An 18,717-nucleotide genomic window follows, 5' to 3' on the forward strand; every position below is an offset into this window, starting at 1 on the left:
ATGCCGCTCATAACTTTGTAAACCTCTATCATGTCGCCCCCCCCCCCCCACCTCTGTCATTCCAGTGAAAACAATCGGAGTCTATCCAACCTCTCCTCATAGCTAATGCCCTCCAGACCAGGCAACATCCTGGTAAACCTCTTCCGTACCCTCTCCAAAGCCTCCACGTCCTTCTGGTAGTGTGGCGACCAGAATTGTATGCAATATTCTAAGTGTGGCCGAACTAAAGTTCTGTACAGCTGCAACATGACTTGCCAATTTTTATACTCTATGCCCCGACCGATGAAGGCAAGTATGCCGTATGCCTTCTTGACTACCTTATCCACCCGCGTTGCCACTTTCAGTGACCTGTGGACCTATATGCCCAGATTTCTCTGCCTGTCAATACTCCTAAGGGTTCTGCCATTTACTGTATACCTCCCACCTGCATTAGACCTTCCAAAATGCATTACCTCACATTTGTCCGGATTAAACTACATCTGCCATTTATCCGACCAAGTCTCCAACCGATCTAAATCTTGCTGTATCCTCTGACAACCCTCATCATTATCCGCAACTCCACCAACCTTTGTGCTGTCTGCAAACTTACTAATCAGACCAGCTACATTTTCCTCCAAATCATTTATATATACTACAAACAGCAAAGGTCCCAGCACTGATCCCTGCGGAACACCACTAGTCACATCCCTCCATTCAGAAAAACACCCTTCCACTGCTACCCTCTGTCTTCTATGACCGAGCCAGTTCTGTATCCATCTTGCCAGCTCACCTCTGATCCCGTGTGACTTCACCTTTTGTACCAGTCTGCCTTGAGGGACCTTGTCAAAGGCTTTACTGAAGTCCATATAGATAACATCCAATGCCCTTCCCTCATCAATCATCTTTGTCACTTCCTCAAAAAACTCAATCAAGTTAGTGAGACATGACCTCCCCTTCACAAAACCATGCTGCCTCTCGCTAATAAGTTTGTTTGTTTCCAAATGGGAGCAGATCCTGTCCCGAAGAATCCTCTCTAATAATTTCCCTACCACTGACGTAAGGCTCACCGGCCTATAATTTCCTGGATTATCCTTGCTACCCTTCTTTAACAAAGGAACAACATTGGCTATTCTCCAGTCCTCTGGGACCTCACCTGTAGCCAATGAGGATACAAAGATTTCTGTCAAGGCCCCAGCAATTTCTTCCCTTGCCTCCCTCAGTATTCTGGGGTAAATTCCATCAGGCCCTGGTGACTTATCTACCTTAATGCTTTGCAAGACGCCCACCACCTCCTCCTTTTTGATAACGACATGACCCAGACTATCTACACTCCCTTCCGTAGACTCAACATCCACCAAGTCCTTCTCTTTGGTGAACACTGATGCAAAGTACTCATTTATTACCTCGCCCATTTCCTTTGGCTCCACATTTAGATTCCCTCCTCTGTCCTTGAGTGGGCCAACCCTTTCCCTGGTTACCCTCTTGCTCTTTATATACGTATAAAAAGCCTTGGGAGTTTCCTGTTTGCCAATGACTTTTCATGACCCCTTTTAGCCCTCCTGACTCCTTGCTTAAGTTCCTTCCTACTGTCTTTATATTCCTCAAGGGATTCGTCTGTTCCTAGTCTTCCAGCCCTTACAAATGCTTCCTTTTTCTTTTTGACTAGGCTCACAATATCCCATGTTATCCAAGGTTCCCGAAACTTGCCAAACTTGTCTTTCTTCCTCACAGGAACATGCCGGTCCTGGATTCTAATCAACTAACGTTTGAAAGACTCCCACATGTCAGATGTTGATTTACCTTCAAACAGCCGCCCCCAATCTAAATTCTTCAGTTCCTGCCTAATATTGTTATAATTAGCCTTCCCCCAATTTAGCACCTTCACCCGAGGACTACTCTTATCCTTATCCACGAGTATCTTAAAACTTATGGAATTATGGTCACTGTTCCCGAAATACTCCCCTACTGAAACTTCGACCACTCATTCCCCAATACCAGGTCCAGTACGGCCCCATCCCTAGTTGGACTATCTACATATTGTTTCAAGAAGCCCTCCTGGATGCTCCTTATACACTCTGCCCCATCCAAGCCCCTAGCACTAACTGAGTCCCAGTCAATATAGGGGAAGTTAAAATCACCCACCACTACAACCCTGTTACCTTTACATCTTTCCAAAATCTGTCTACATATCTGCTCCTCTACCTCCCGCTGGCAGTTGGCAGGCCTGTAGTAAACCCCCAACATCATGACTGCACCCTTCCTATTCCTGAGCTCCACCCATATTGCCTCGCTGCATGACCTCTCTGAGGTGTCCTCCTGCAGTACAGCTGTGATATTCTCCTTAACCAGTAATGCAACTCCCCCACCCCTTCTACATCCCTCTCTATCCCGCCTGAAGCTTCTAAATCCCAGAACATTTAGCTGCCAATCCTGTCCTTCCCTCAACCAAGTCTCTGTAATAGCAACAACATCATAGTTCCAAGTACTAATCCAAGCTCTAAGATCATCTGCCTTACCTGTTATACTTCTTGCATTGAAACAAATGCACTTCAGACCACCAGTCCCGCTGTTCTCCGCAACATCTCCCTGCCTGCTCTTCCTCTTAGTCTTACTGGCCTTATTTACTCGTTCCCCCTCATTTATTTCACCTGCTGTTCTACTGCTCTGGTTCCCACCCCCCTACCACACTAGTTTAAACCTTCCCGAGTGATGCTAGCAAACCTCGCAGCCAGGATATTTGTGCCCCTCCAGTTTAGATGCAACCCATCCTTCTTGTACAGGTCCCATCTGTCCCTCAAGAGGTCCCAATGATCCAGATATCTAAAACCCTCCCTCCTACACCAGCTGTTCAGCCACGTGTTTAGCTGCACTATCTTCCTATTTCTAGCCTCACTGGCACGTGGCACAGGGAGTAATCCTGACATTACAACCCTAGAGGTCCTGTTTTTTAACTTTCTACCTAACTGCCTAAACTCCCCCTGCAGGACTTCGTCACTCTTCCTGCCTATGTCATTGGTACCGATGTATACCACAACCTCTGGCTGTTCACCCTCCCCCTTCAGAATGCCTTCTGTCCGTGCAGAGACATCCTTGACCCTGGCACCAGGGAGGCAACATACCATCCTGGAGTCTCTTTCACGTCCACAGAAGCACCTATCTGTGCCCCTGACTGTAGAGTCCCCTATAACTGTTGCTCTTCTGTGCTTTGTCCCTCCCTGCTGAACAACAGTACCAGCCGTGGTGCCACTGCTCTGGCTGCTGCTGTTGTTTTCCCCTGATAGGCCATCCTCCCCAACAGTATCCAAAATGGTATACTTGTTAGAGAGGGGGACAGCCACAGGGGATTCCTGCACTGACTGCCTGCCCCTTCTAGCGGTCACCCATCTATCTGCCTGCACCTTGGGTGTAACCACTTCTCTAAAACTCCTGTCTATGACACTTTCCGCCACCTGCATGCTCCTAAGTGCATCCAGTTGCTGCTCCAACCGATCCATGCGGTCTGTGAGGAGCTGCAACTGGGTACACTTCCTGCAGATGTAGTCGTCCGGCACGCTGGAAGCGTCACGGACCTCCCACATCTCACAGGTGAAGCACTTCACCCCTCTAACTGTCATTTCTAGCAATAATTAATAAATTAATTTAAAATAAATATTAAATCCTTACTAAATTATGTTACAATTAACTATATGGTTCCTAGTGCTAGATTTCTACGATAAATATTAAATGCTAACGAAATACAGTAATCTCCTCCCTCTAGTTTAGTTACTCTACTTATTAACTAGTTAATTAAGGTTTTAATCAATTTTTATCAATGTTTTATTTTCGAATTCAGTACAAATTCCCTACCAGCCAATCAGGTCACAGCTTTCCAGCGAATTTTTCAGTTTTTTTCCCAGAGGTAAATTTTTTATACTTACTGGTCCGGAACTCCGCCCTCCAAGTCTTCTCCCTGGAAGTCGGCCGCAAATCCCTGAGGTAAGTTTTTTATACTTGCCGGGCTGGAACTCCGTCCTCCGAGTCTTCTCCTTGGATGAAGGCCGTGAATCCCCAAGGTAAGTTTTTTATACATGCCGGTCCGGAACTCCGCCCTCCGAGTCTTCTCCCTGGATGTAGGCCGCGAATCGCCGAGGTAAGTTTTTTGTACTTACCGGTCCGGAACTCCACCCTCCGAGTCTTCTCCGAGGATGAAGGCCGCGAATCCCCGAGGTAAGTTTTTTTATACTTACCGGTCTGGAACTCCACCCTCCGAGTCTTCTCCGTGGTCGCTGCAGTTTTAAAGGTGGTGCAGGAGCGGAGAGACTCGGGGGTTCAGATGTACAAATCATTGAATATAGCAGGACAGGTTGATCAGGCTGTTAAACAAATTCGAAGATCCATGACTGTGTACCAACATACGAACGTACGAATTAGGAGCAGACGTAGGCCACTCGGCCCCTCTAGCCTGCTCCGCCATTCAATAAGATCATGGCTGATCTGTTTGTGTCTCGAATTCCACACTCCCATTTACCCCCGATAACCTTTGATTCCGTTCCCGACCAAGAATCTATCTACCTCTGCTTAAAAATATACAATGACTACTCCCTCCATCACTTCTGAGGCCGAGAGTTCCAAAGTCGTATAACCCTGAGAGAAGAAATTTTCCCCATCTCTGTCCTAAAAGGGCGATCCCTAATTTCAAACAGAGACCCCTAGTTCTGGACTCACCCACAACAGGAAATATCCTTTCTACATCCACCTTGTCAAGATCATTCAGGATCTTATATACTTCAATCAAGTCTCCCCTCACTCTTCTAAACTCTAGTGAAAACAAGCCCAGTCTGTCCAGTGGTTCCTCATAAGACAACCTGCTCACTCCAGGTATCAATCTTGTAACCGCCTCCAACACATTCACATCCTTTCTTAAATAAGGAGACCAAAACTGCATATAGTATTCAAGATGTGATCTCACCAATGGCCTGTATAACTGAAGCATAACATCCTTACTTTTATTTTCAATTCCTCTCGTAATAAAGGATAGCATTCCATTAGCCTTCTGTATGACTTGCTGTACCTGTATACTAACTTTTTGTGATTCATGCACTAGAACACCTAGATCCTTCCACACCTGGGAGTGCTGCAGTCCTTCTGCATTTATGTCACACCCTGTTTTTTTATTCTTCCTGCCAAAGTGAACAACTTCACCTTTTCCCACATTATACTCCATCTGCAGATTTTTTCCCACTCACTCAACTTATCTAGATTGGTCTTCAAGCTCTTTATGTCCCTTTCACAACATACGTTCCTCCCTATCTTTGTGCCATTTACAAATTGACCTACCATGCCATTGCTCCCCTCATCTAAGTCATTGATATAAATTGTAAAAAGTTGAGGCCCCAGCACAAACCCCTGCAGGACTCCACTCGTCACGTTCTTCCAATCAGAAAAGGACCCATTTAAGCATAGTCTCTGTTTTCTGCCAGCCAGCCAATCTTCTATCCATGCTAATATGTTACCCCCTACACCATGAGCTCCTACTTTGTGCAATAACTTTTTATACAGCACCTTGTCAAATGCCTTCTGGAAATCCAAGTGTAGTATGTCAACAGGCTCCCCTTTATCCACGGCACATGTTAGTCCTTCAAAGAAATCCAATAAATTGGTTAAACATGATCTCCCTTTCACAAAACCATGCTGACTATTCCAGTTTACCTTGAGTTTTTCTAACTGCCCAGGTATAGCCTCCTTAATGATCAATTCTAACACCTTCCCCATGACAGACATCAAGCTAACTGGCCGAGAGTTACCTGTTTGCTGTCCCACCCCGTTCTTGAATAAAGGGGTTATATTTGCTATTTGCTACTTTCCAGTCTGATGGAATCTTTCCAGAATCTAGCGAATTTTGAAAAATTAACAGCAACGCATCTACTACCTCATTAGCCACCTCTTTTAAGACCCTAGGATGAAGTCAATCAGGACCAGGGGACTTGTCAGCCCGCAGCGCCATCAGTTTGCTCCGTACCGCTTTCCTAGTGATTGTAATTTCACCAAGTTCCTCTCTTCCTTCCACCACCTGATTTACAGCTATTACTAGAATGTTTCTGTATCCTCTATAGTGAAGACAGAAGCAAAATATTCATTCATTTCATCCGCTATTTCCTTATTATCTACTATTAACTCCCATTCTCACTCTCTAGAGGGCCAACACTCACTTTACTTATTCTTTTCCTTTTTAAGTACTTGCAGAAACTCTTGCTGTCCGTTTTTACATGTCCTCTCATTCTCAAATTTCTTTCTCCTGATTAACCCTTTCGTCATTCTCTACCGTTCTTTACGTTCTGACCAATCCTCTGACCTGTCATTTATCTGTGTGCAATTATATGCCTTTTCCTTAAGTTTGATAGTTTCTTTAACTTTTTTAGTTGAACACGAATGGTGGGTCCTGCCTGTGGAATTTTTCTTTATAGTAGGAATATACATATTCTGAAATATCCTCTTTAGTCTCTGCCACTACTTCTGCCTTGATCTATATCCTAGCCTAGTAAGCCTTTACTTCGGCTAGCTCAGCTTTCATGCCCACATAGTTGCCCTTATTTAAGTTTAAAATACTAGTCTTAGACTCACACAACTCTTTTTCAAACTGGATGTAAAATTCAATCATATTGTGGTCGCTGCTACCTTTACTCTGAGGTCATGAATTAGCCCTGTCACATTATACATTACCAAATCTGATATAACCTGCTCTCTGGTTCCAGAACGTGCAGTGAGAAGAGACATTTGCCTGAGTGAGACATTGCCAGAATGAAGCTGGAATTTGGTGCACATGGGAATTCGGTGAAGAGGGGGAAGTGGTGCTTTCCTATCTTTTTTAGCCTCCAGCAATTAGTGAGTCTTTATTTGACTCCAACATAGGTGATTGGTTGGTGAGTGTTTTATCATTCATCTTTCAAAACTCAGATAATTTTACAAATTATAAGGTTTTTATATTGTAATACTAGTTAAGCTTAGTAGATTGGGAAACAGTGGGGGAATTAATTAAGAAAGCAATTAAGTAATTGAAGTGAATTAACTAATAGCATAAGTAACAATGACAGGACAGGTGTGTTACAGCTGCGGTATGTGGGAGCTTTTGGATGCCAAGACAATTCAGGGCAAACATGTCTGCAGGAAGTGTAAGCAGCTAGGGGAATTCTGCATCAAGATTATTGATCTGGAAGCCGAACTGCAAACATTGCACAACATAAGGTGCAGGAATTATAGTGTTGTAATAGTAGGTGATTTTGACTTCCCTAATATTGACTGGGACTGCCTTAGTGCTAAGGGATCAGATGGGGAAGAATTTTTTAGTGTGTCCAGGATAATTTTCTGAAGCAGTCTGTGGATGGCCCTGCTAGAGAAGGGGCGACACTCGACCTCCTCTTAGGAAATGAGGATGGGCAGGCAGTTGATGTGTCACTGGGGGAGCACTTTGGGGCCAGTGACCATAACTCTATTAGCTTCAAGATAGTTATGGAAAAGGATAGGACCGGTCCTCAAGTTGAAGTTCTAAATTGGGTGACGGCTAATTTCGATGACATCAGACAGGAACTCTCAAAAGTTGAATCGGAGAGGCTCTTTACAGGTAAAGGCCATCTGGCAAGTGGGAGGCTTTTAAAAGTAAGATAGGAAGAGTTCAGGGCCAGCATGTTCCTGTTAGATGGAAGTGCAAGACTGGCAAGTTTAGGAAACCTTGGTTGACGAGGGATATTGAGGGCCTGGTCAGGACAAATAAGGAGGCATATGTCAGGTATAGGCAGCTATGATCGAGCGAGTCCCTCGGAGTATAGGGGATGTAGGACTACACTTAAGAAGTAAATTAGGAGGGTGAAAAGGGGCCATGAGATTTCCCTAGCAAATAAGATAAAGGAGAATCCTTAAAGATTATATAAGTAAATTAAGAGTAAAAGGGTAGCTAGGGAGAGAGCAGGTCCCCTTAAGGATCAATGTGGCAATCTATGTGTGGAGCCACGGGAAATGGGCGAGGTCTTAAATGAATATTTCTCGTCCGTATTTACCATGGAGAAGGTCATGGAAGCTAGTGAGTTCAAGGGAGGGACCAGCGATATCCTAGAGCATATCAACATTACAAAGGAGGAGGTATTGGAGGTATTGAAGCACATTAAGGTGGATAAATCCCCAGGGCCTGACCAGGTGTATCTCAGGACGCTATGGGAAGCAAGGGAGGAAATTGCTGGGGCCCTGGCAGAGATTTTTGTATCATCGTTAGCCACGGGTGAGGTACCAGAAGACTGGAGGATAATGTTGTGCCTTTATTTAAGAAGGGCAGCAGGGATAAGCCAGGGAACTACAGGCCGGTGAGCCTTACATCAGTGGTCGGAAAGTTATTGGAAGGGATTCTGAAAGACAGGATTTATATGCATCTGGAAAGGCATGGTCTGATTAGGGATAGTCAGCATGGCTTTGTGCGTGGGAAATCATGTCTCACGAATTTGATTGAGTTTTTTGAGGAGGTGACCAAGAGGATTGACGAGGGCAGGTCGATGGACGTTGTCTACATGGACTTTAGCAAGGCCTTTGACAAGGTCCCGCATGGTAGGCTGGTCCAGAAGTTTCGAACACATGGGATCCAGGGTGAGCTAGTAAATTGGATACAAAATTGGCTTGGTGATAGGAGGCAGAGGGTGGTAGTGGAGGGTTGTTTTTCAGATTGGAGGCCGGTGACCAGTGGTGTGCCATAGGGATCGGTGCTGGGTCCTCTGTTGTTTGTCATATATATTAATGACTTGGATGTGAATGTAAGGGGCATGATTAGTAAGTTTGCAGATGACACCAAAATTGGTGGTATAGTGGACAGTGAGGAAGGTTGTCTAAGGTTACAACAGGATATAGATCAACTGGGAAAGTGGGCAAGGGAGTGGCAAATGGAATTTAATGCAGACGAGTGTGAAGTGATGCATTTTGGGAAGTTAAACCAGGGCAGGACATATTCAGTGAATGGCAGGGCCCTGAGGAGCGTTCTTGAGCAGAGAGACCTTGGGGTGGAAGTACGTTGTTCCCTGAAAGTGGCAACACAGGTAGACAGGGTGGTGAAGGCGGCGTATGACATGCTTGCCTTCATCGGCCGAGGCATTGAGTACAAGAGTTGGGACGTCATGTTACAGTTGTACATAACGTTGGTTAGGCCGCATTTGGAGTACTGTGTGCAGTTCTGGTCGCCACACTACAGGAAAGATGTTATTAAGCTAGAGAGGGTGCAGAAAAGATTCACAAGGATGTTGCTTGGTTTGAAGGGCTTGGGTTATAAAGAGAGATTGGATAGGTTGGGTCTTTTTTTTCCTGGAGCGAAGGAGGCTGAGAGGGGACATGATAGAGGTATCTAAAATTATGAGAGGCATAGATAGGGTAGATAGCCCGACTCTGTTTCCCATGGTAGGGGTGACTAAAACTAGAGGGCATAGATTTAAGGTGAGAGGGAGGAGCTTTAAAGGGGATCAATGGGGTAAATTTTTCAGACAAAGAATAGTGGGTATCTGGAATGAGCTGCCAGAGGAGGTGGTGGAGGCAGGAACAGTAGCAACATTTAAGAGGCATCTGAATGAGCAAGGCATAGAGGGATATGCAATTAATGCAGGCAGATGGGATTAGTATAGATAGGCATTATGGTCGATATGGACACAGTGGGCCAAAGAGCCTGTTTCTATGTTGTACGATTCCATGATTCTATGATTCTATAAGGGAAAGGGAGAAATACCTGGACATTTTGTTCCAGAAGACGGTAACACCTTTTAGAACAGGGTCATCTGTTTTGATCAGTAGTGAGGGACAGGAGGATGTGACTGTGAGTGAGGCAGGTAAAGGGACCAGGTAAAGCAGACAGAAGTGGAGGAGTTTCAGACTTTGCAATTGTCAAACAGGTTTGAGGTGCTCTCAACCTGTGTGGATGAAAGCGAGGTCTGTAAGGTGGATGAGGCGACTGGCCATGGCACTGTGGTACAGGAAGCCATTCAAGTGAGGGGAGAAAATAAAATGCAGTGGTCGTAGGGAATGGTATAGTGAGGGGAATTGACACTGCACTGTGCAGCCAAGAGCATGAGTCCAGCAGGCTGTGTTGCCTAACCGGTGCCAAGGTTTGGGACATCTGCTGAGGGCTGGACAGGAACTTGAAATGGGAGGGGGAAGATCCAGTTTTCGTGGTCCATGTAGGTACCAACGACATAGGTAGGACTAGGAAAGAGGTTCTGCTTAGACATGATGAGGAGCTAGGCACTAAATTGACGAGCAGAACCACAAAGGTAATAATCTCTGGATTATTACCTGAGTCATGTGCCAATTGGCAGAGGCCACATGTGATTAGTGAAATGAATATGTGGCTCAAAGACTGGTATGGGAGAGGCGGGTTTCAGTTCATGGGGCACTGGCACCAGTACTGGGGAAAGTGGGCGCTCTACCATTGGAATGCTCTGCACCTGAACCATGCTAGGACCAGTGTTCTCGCAAACTGTACAGGGACAGGTGAGGATGTGGTATGAATATGGGATTAGTGTAGGATTAGTATAAATGGGTGGTTAAAAGTCGGCACAGACTCGGTGGGCCGAAGGGCCTGTTTCAGTGCTGTATCTCTAAAAAAAAAACTAGGGAAGTAGAGAGGGCTTTAAACTAAAGCGGGTGAGGGATCAAGCTTGGGTAGTCATAGCAAACCAAAGTGTAGAGTCAAGTCAGGACAGCAGAATAATAATTTGGGAAATGAAGGTCAGAGAATGGCAGGAAGGAACAGAGTGAAAAAAAACGTAATAGTACACCAACAGTCAAGACTAGATGTTACAAAGATAACAAAAAGACGAAACTAAAGGCTCTATAACTGAACGCAAGTAGCATTCATAACAAAGTAGCGCACATTGATGAAAATAAATATGATCTGATAGCCATTATGGAGACATGGCTGCAGAATGACAAGGATTGGTTCCTGAATATTGAGGGTAATATGACGTTCAAGAAGAATAGGAAGCTAGGTAAAGGTGGAGGGGTAGCACTCTTAATCAAGGATGGCATTGGTGCAATAGTTAGAGATGACCCTGGTTCAGGAGATCAGGATGTAGAATCGGTTTGGGTGGAGATGAGGAATAGTAGGGGAAAGAAGACACGAGTGGGAGTGGTCTACAGGCACCCGAACAGTAATCACAATATAGGACGAAGTATACACGAAATAATATTGGGTGCTTGTGATAAAGGGATGGCAATAATCATGGGTGATTTTAACCTACATATGAACTGGAAAAATCAGATTGGCAGTAGTAGCCGGGGTGAGGAGTTCATAGACTGTTTTCGAGATAGTTTTTTTCGAGCAGCACGTTCTTGAATCAACCACAGGACAGGTTATATTGGACTTGGTATTGTGTAGTGTGTAAATAAAGGTCGATAGAAAAACTATTCTCTCTGGTGAGTGGGTCAATAACTCGAGGTCATAGATTTAAAATCATTGGCAAAAGATTTCGAAGGGACATAAGATGATTTTTTTTTTCATTCAGAGAGATGACAGGATCTGGAACGGTCTGCCCAAGAAGATGGTGGAAGCTGAATCCATAAATAATTTTAAGGAATAAAAACAAGAAATGCTGGAACCACTCAGCAGGTCTGGCAGCATCTGTGAAAAGAGAAGCAGAGTTAACGTTTCGGGTCAGTGACCCTTCTTCGGAACTGACAAATATTAAAAATGTCACAGGTTATAAGCAAGTGAGGTGGGGGTGGGGCAAGAGATAACAAAGGAGAAGGTGCAGATTGGACACGGCCGCAGAGCTGACCAAAAGGTCATGGAGCAAAGGCAAACAATATGTTAATGGTGTGTTGAAAGACAAAGCATTAGTACAGAAAAGGTGTTAACGGACTGAATATTGAACAGCAACAAGTGCAAACATGAAAAGAAAACAGTGGGTAAGCAAACTGAACAAACTAAGATGAAATGAAATAAATGCAAAAGAAAGGTTGTAAAAAATGTAAAAAAGAAAAAAAGAATAAAGAAAAAACAACTAAAAATGAAAGTAAAATGGGGGGCTGTCATGCTCTGAAATTATTGAACTCAATGTTCAGTCCGGCAGGCTGTAGTGTGCCTAATCGGTAGATGAGATGCTGTTCCTCGAGCTTGCGTTGATGTTCACTGGAACACTGCAGCAATCCCAGGACAGAGATGTGAGCATGAGAGCAGGGGGGAGTGTTGAAATGGCAAGCAACATGAAGGTCAGGGTCCTGCTTGCGGATCGAGCGGAGATGTTCCACAAAACGGTTACCCAGTCTGCGCTTGATCTCCCCAATGTAGAAGAGACCACATTGTGAGCAGCGAATACAGTATACTACATTGAAAGAAGTACAAGTAAATCGCTGCTTCACCTGAAAGGAGTGTTTGGGGCCTGGGATAGTGAGGAGAGAGGAGGTAAATGGGCAGGTATTACACCTCCTGCGATTGCAGGGGAAGGTGCCATGGAATGGGGACGAGGTGGTGGGGGTAATGGAGGAGTAGACCAGGGTGTCGCGGAGGGAACGATCCCTTCGGAATGCTGACAGGGGAAGGGAGGGGAAGATGCGTTTGGTAGTGGCATCACGCTGGAGGTGGCGGAAATGGCGGAGGATGATCCTTTGGATATGGAGGCTGATGGGGTGGAAAGTGAGGACAAGGGGAACCCTGTCACGGTTCTGGGAGGGAGGGGAAGGGGTGAGGGTAGAGGTACGGGAAATGGGCTGGACACGGTTGAGGGCCCTGTCAACAACAGTGGGGGGAATCCTCGGTTGAGGAAAAAGGAGGTCATATCAGAAGCACCGTCATGGAAGGTAGCATTATCAGAGCAGATGCGTCGGAGACGAAGAAACTGGGAGAATGGAAAGGAGTCCTTACAGGAGGTAGGGTGTGAAGAAGTGTAGTCGAGGTAGCTGTGGGAGTCGGTGGGCTTATAATGGATATTAGTAGACAACCTATCCCCAGAGATGGAGACAGAGAAGTCGAGGAAGGTAAGGGAAGTGTCAGAGATGGACCATGTAAAGGTGGAAATTGGAAGCAAAGTTGATAAAGTTTTCCAGTTCGGGGCGGGAGCAGGAAACGGCACCGATACAGTCATCAATGTACCGGAAAAAGAGTTGGGGGATTGGGCCTGAGTAGGACTGGAACAAAGAATGCTCGACATATCCCACAAAAAGACAAGCATAACTAGGACCCATGCGGGTACCCATAGCGACACCTTTTACTTGAAGGAAGTGCGTGGAGTTGAAGGAGAAGTTGTTCAATGTGAGAACAAGTTCAGCCAGGCAGAGGAGGGTGGTGGTGGATGGGGACTGGTTGGGCCTCTGTTCCAGGAAGAAGCGGAGAGCCCTCAAACCATCCTGGTGGGGGATGGAGGTGTAGAGCGATTGGACGTCCATAGTGAAGAGGAGGCGGTTGGGACCAGGAAAATGACATAGGGCGTCAGAAGAGTCACGGATGTAGGTGGGAAGAGATTGGACCAGCGGAGAAAAGATAGAGTCAATTTTAAGGAGTTGGACTGGTACTTAAGGAGGAGGAGCATTCCTGGGTAAGGCTGTGGGACCTAGCACATGGCTCTTTCAAAGGGCCAACACAGCACGATGGACCAAATGGCCTCCGACTACGTTGTAAGTGCTGTAAGTTTCTTTGATTCTGCTATGATCATAGAAATCCTTTATGAAACATTGGCTTGGCCTCAGCCAGAGTTTTGTGTCTAGTTCCAGGAACCGCACTTTAATAAGGATGTGAGGGCCTTGCAGAGGGTGCAGAGATGTATTAGAATGGTACCAGGGATGAGGGACTTCAGTCATGTGGAAAGACTAGAGGGACTGGGATTGCTCTCTTTAGAGTACAGAAGCTTAACGGGGAGATTTAAAAGAGCTGTTCAAATTGTGAAGGATTTTGATTGAGTAAATAGGGAGAAACTGGCAGATTTAAGGCGATTGTCATAGAGTCATACAGCACAGAAACAGGCTCTTCGGCCCATCGTGTCTTTGCTGGCCATCAAGCACTTAACTATTCTAATCCCATTTTCCAGCACTTGGCCCATAGCCTTGTATGCTACTGCATTTCAGGTGCTCGCCTAAATACTTCTTAAATGTTGTGAGGGTTCCTGCCTCTACCACCCCTTCAGGCAGTGCGTTCCAGATTCCAACCACCCTCTGGATGAAAAAAATACATCCTCAAATCCCCTCTAAACCTCCTGCCCCTGACCATAAATCCATGCCCCCTGGTTATTGACCCCTCCGCTAAGGGAAAAGATTTCTTTCTATCTAACCTATCAATGCCCCTCATAATAATTAGTAAAAGAATTAGAGGTGACATGAGAAACATGTGTGCATTGAGTTGTTATGATTGAGAAAGCATTGCCCCGAAAGGAATTGGAGAAATAATTGATGGGGGAAAATGCAGGGCTATAAGGATGGAAGAGTGGGACTAATTGGATGTATCTTTCGAAGAGCCAGTACAGCCACAATGGGCTGAATGGCCTCCTTCTGTGTTGCATCGTTGTATGATTCACTGCTTCCAGAAACTGTTAATTGTTTTTTTTTGATAAGCAGTACGTGTGTCTTGCAACATTTTTCATGGTTGTGATCCACCTTCGTTAAACACTGCCACTCAGGGAGTCTCTGAACAGACATCGATGTTTAAATATACTTCAAGGCTTTAAAATATCCGAGAAATGCTTTTCGACATCCAATAAATGGTTAAGTGTTTACCAGATATGCTCAGTGATTTATGAACAGAGAAGTCACATCGGTAATGCAAATGCTGAAACTCCGCCACTCCACGCTTCTCTTGGCAGGCCTCCCATCCTCCACCCTCAGTAAACATCATCACATCCAAGGCTCTTCTGCCAGGTGTCTCTGTGCTCCTGACCTGCATTGCATTCTGATCCATCAACCCCTCAATTGTAAAAAATCTCATCCTAATGTTCAAATCTCAACATGACCTTGCCCTCCCTATCTTTGTAACCTTCTCCAGCCCTAAAATTCCATGATCAATTCTGACCTCTTGTACGTACCCAATTTCCTTTTCACTATCAGACTGGTTTCAATCTCATAATGAAGAGCTGGAACCTGTCATAGCCGCTAAGCACATTGCACTGTTGAACTACAAGAAAGCCCCCGGCGAGTTAACATCCGTAGCACTTAAAGCAGCCAGAAGCACTGTACAAAGAACAGCCAAGCGCTGCGCAAATGACTACTGGCAACACCTATGCAGTCATATTCAGCTGGCCTCAGACACCGGAAACATCAGAGGAATGTATGATGGCATTAAGAGAGCTTTTGGGCCAACCATCAAGAAGATCGCCCCCCCTCAAGTCTAAATCAGGGGACATAACCACTGACCAACGCAAACAAATGGACCGCTGGGTTGAGCACTACCTAGAACTGTACTCCAGGGAGAATGTTGTCACTGAGACTGCCCTCAATGCAGCCCAGCCTCTACCAGTCATGGATGAGCTGGACGTACAGTCATCAAAATCGGAACTCAGTGATGCCATTGATTCTCTAGCCAGCGGAAAAGCCCCTGGGAAGGACAGCATTACCCCTGAAATAATCAAGAGTGCCAAGCCTGCTATACTTTCGGCACTACATGAACTGCTATGCCTGTGCTGGGACGAGGGAGCAGCACCACAGGACATGCGCGATGCCAATATCATCACTCTCTATAAAAACAAAGGTGACCGCGGTGACTGCAACAACTACCGTGGAATCTCCCTGCTCAGCATAGTGGGGAAAGTCGTTGCTCGAGTCACTCTAAACAGGCTCCAGAAGCTGGCCGAGCGCGTCTACCCTGAGGCACAGTGTGGCTTTCGTGCAGAGAGATCGACCGTTGACATGCTGTTCTCCCTTCGTCAGATACAGGATGAATGCCGCGAACAACAGATGACCCTCTACATTGCTTTCATGGATCTCACCAAAGCCTTTGACCTCGTCAGAAGACATGGTCTCTTCAGACTACTAGAAAAGATTGGATGTCCACCAAAGCTACTAAGTATCATCACCTTATTCCATGACAATTTGAAAGGCACAATTCAACATGGTGGCACCTCACCAGACCCCTTTCCTATCCTGAGTGGCGTACCCACACTTTTTGGGATCTTCTTCTCCCTGCTGTTTTCACATGCATTCAAGTCTTCTGAAGAAGGAATTTTCCTCCACACAAGATCAGGGGGCAAGTTGTTCAACCTTGCCCGTCTGAGAGCGAAGTCCAAAGAACAGAAAGTCCTCATCAGGGAACTCCTCATTGCTGACGATGCTGCTTTAACATCTCACACGGAAGAGTGCCTACAGAGTGTCATCGACAGGTTTGCGGCTGCCTGCAATGAATTTGGCCTAACCATCAGCCTCAAGAAAACGAACATCAAGGGGCAGGACGTCAGAAATGCTCCATCCATCAATATTGGCGACCACGCTCTGGAAGTGGTTCAAGAGTTCACCTCCCTAGGCTCAACTATCACCAGTAACCTGTCTCTAGGTGCAGAAATCAACAAGCGCATGGGAAAGGCTTCCACTGCTATGTCCAGACTGGCCAAGAGAGTGTGGGAAAATGGCGCACTGACACGGAACACAAAAGTCCGAGTGTATCAAGCCTGCGTCCTCAGTACCTTGCTCGATGGCAGGAGGCCTGGACAACGTATGTCAGCCAAGAGCGACGTCTCAATTCATTCCATCTTTGCTGCCTCTGGAGAATACTTGGCATCAGGTGGCAGGACCGTATCTCCAACACAGAAGTCCTCGAGGCGGCCAACATCCCCAGCTTGTACACACTACTGAGTCAGCGGCGCCTGAGATGGCTTGGCCATGTGAGCCACATGGAAGATGGCAGGATCCCCAAACACACATTGTACAGCGAGCTCGCCACTGGTATCAGACCCACCGGCCATCCATGTCTCCACTTTAAAGACATCTGCAAACGCGACATGAAATCGTGTGACATTAATCACAAGTCGTGGGAGTCAGTTGCCAGCGTTCGCCAGAGCTGGCGGGCAGCCATAAAGGCGGGGCTAAAGTGTGGCGAGTCGAAGAGACTTAGCAGTTGGCAGGAAAAAAGACAAAAGCGCAAGGGGAGAGCCAACTGTGTAACAGCCCTGACAAACAAATTGTTCTGCAGCACCTGTGGAAGAGTCTGTCACTCTAGAATTGGCCTTTATAGCCACTCCAGGCGCTGCTCCACACACCACTGACCACCTCCAGGCGCTTACCCATTGTCTCTCGAGATAAGGAGGCCAAAGAATCATCACTAAATCTATGTACCTCTCTCTCTCCCTTTAGGAAGCACTTTAAAACTTACCTCTATGACCAAGCTTTTAGTCACCAGTCCTAAAGTCTCCTTCTTTGGCTCAGTGTCAACTTTTCTCTGCTTAAGTTCCTGTGAAGCGGACTGGGTTCATTCACTACTTTAAAAGCCCAAAATAAATGGGAACTGTTATAGAGTCGTAGAGTTTTACACCATAGAGTTGCACCAGCAGAAGGATAAAAAGGAATGAACTATGAAGACAGATTTACTGCTGTAATATTGGGAGAGTAATTTCCTGTTATACTGTTGAGCAACAGAGGTATAATCAGAAGTGTACTGATTCTGATTCACTTGTTTAAAACTAAGCCTATGATCCTGCCTTAGGTAATATCAGTAAACGCTAAGAATGAGATTAGATCAAAGAGTCAGATTGTATCACGCCAGCAGCTCAAAGTTGCTTGTTAGAATCACAGAATCAGAGAATTGTTACAGTGCAGAAGGAGGCCATTCAGCCCATCGTGTCCACACCAGTGCTCCGAAAGAGGAATTCACTCAGTTCCATTTCCCCGCCTTCTCCGCCTAACCGTGCACATTCTTCCTTGTTACATAACAATTCCCCTTTGAATGCTTCAGCTGAACTTGCTTCCACCACTTTCTCAGCCAGCACATTCCAGACCTTAACCACTCGCTGCGTGAAAAAGCTTTTCCTCGTGTCAATTTTGCTTCTCTTACCAAATACTTTAAATCTGTGCAAGGCGACTTTAAAAGGGAGAACGAAAATAGCACATTGTTTCAACTAATGCATGGACTCAGGGCAAACAGCACACCAACCTGGAGCTCAGTGCAGCCGTTTTACAGAGTCTCTGCCCCAGGCTTTCATGAAATCAAATCTCCTACTGTTCAGTCAGAGAGATAAACCCTGGACTTTGTGTTCCAGGACTCGGCCACTGTCGTTTGACAAAATTCTTTCAAAGTAAGTTGGAGGTTAATGAGCTTTGGATTTCTTGTTTTGATCTTTCATTTGTTCACCACAAACAGAGAAATCAGAAGATGAAGAAAGTATCCCAGTACAATCCCTGGCTGGAGATCCAGGTCTTGCAACATAAATTCTGGAGCAAGAGCAAACCAAATCAGATTGCCAAAACTGAACAACTCACAAACTCAGCACCCCTGTAAATTCAGTACCTCCTAGACTCAGTATCGCCAAGCCCAGTAACCTGCAAAGTCATGCAGCCCAAACGCAGTATCCCCATATTCAGTACCTCCAAACCCAGTACCCGCTACATTCAGTACCCAAACTCAGTCGCCACTAGTCTCAGTACCCCCAAACTCAGGAACCCCTAGACTTACCACCTCTTAGGCTCAGTACTGCAAGCACAATAACCCCAAAGTCCGTACCCCCTATATTCAGTACCCCCAAACTCTGTGCCCTCCAAATTCACTACCCAAACTCAGTCACCACGAGGCTCAATGCGTCCCAACTCAGGCACCCCTAAAGTCAGTAACCCCCA

General features: G+C 45.8%; 1 protein-coding gene across 6 annotated transcripts in view; it reads right to left on the reverse strand.

The window, feature by feature from the left end:
- Positions 1-18,717, reverse strand: part of LOC137360538 (beta-1,3-galactosyl-O-glycosyl-glycoprotein beta-1,6-N-acetylglucosaminyltransferase 3-like) — a 76,012-nt gene that overhangs the window by 38,223 nt on the left and 19,072 nt on the right. For 3 of the 6 annotated variants that reach the window (XR_010971917.1, XR_010971914.1, XM_068025940.1), the window contains exon 4: positions 5,521-5,594. The exons of 2 other annotated variants lie outside the window; for them this stretch is intronic. The gene's annotated coding sequence lies outside the window, so the exon portion shown is untranslated. Of the gene's footprint in view, positions 1-3,896; positions 3,953-5,520; positions 5,595-18,717 lie in introns of those variants that run through there. One more of the 6 variants, XR_010971918.1, reaches the window with a different exon arrangement.

The sequence above is a fragment of the Heterodontus francisci genome, unplaced genomic scaffold (assembly GCF_036365525.1).
Source record: "Heterodontus francisci isolate sHetFra1 unplaced genomic scaffold, sHetFra1.hap1 HAP1_SCAFFOLD_606, whole genome shotgun sequence".
Lineage (NCBI taxonomy): Eukaryota > Metazoa > Chordata > Chondrichthyes > Heterodontiformes > Heterodontidae > Heterodontus > Heterodontus francisci.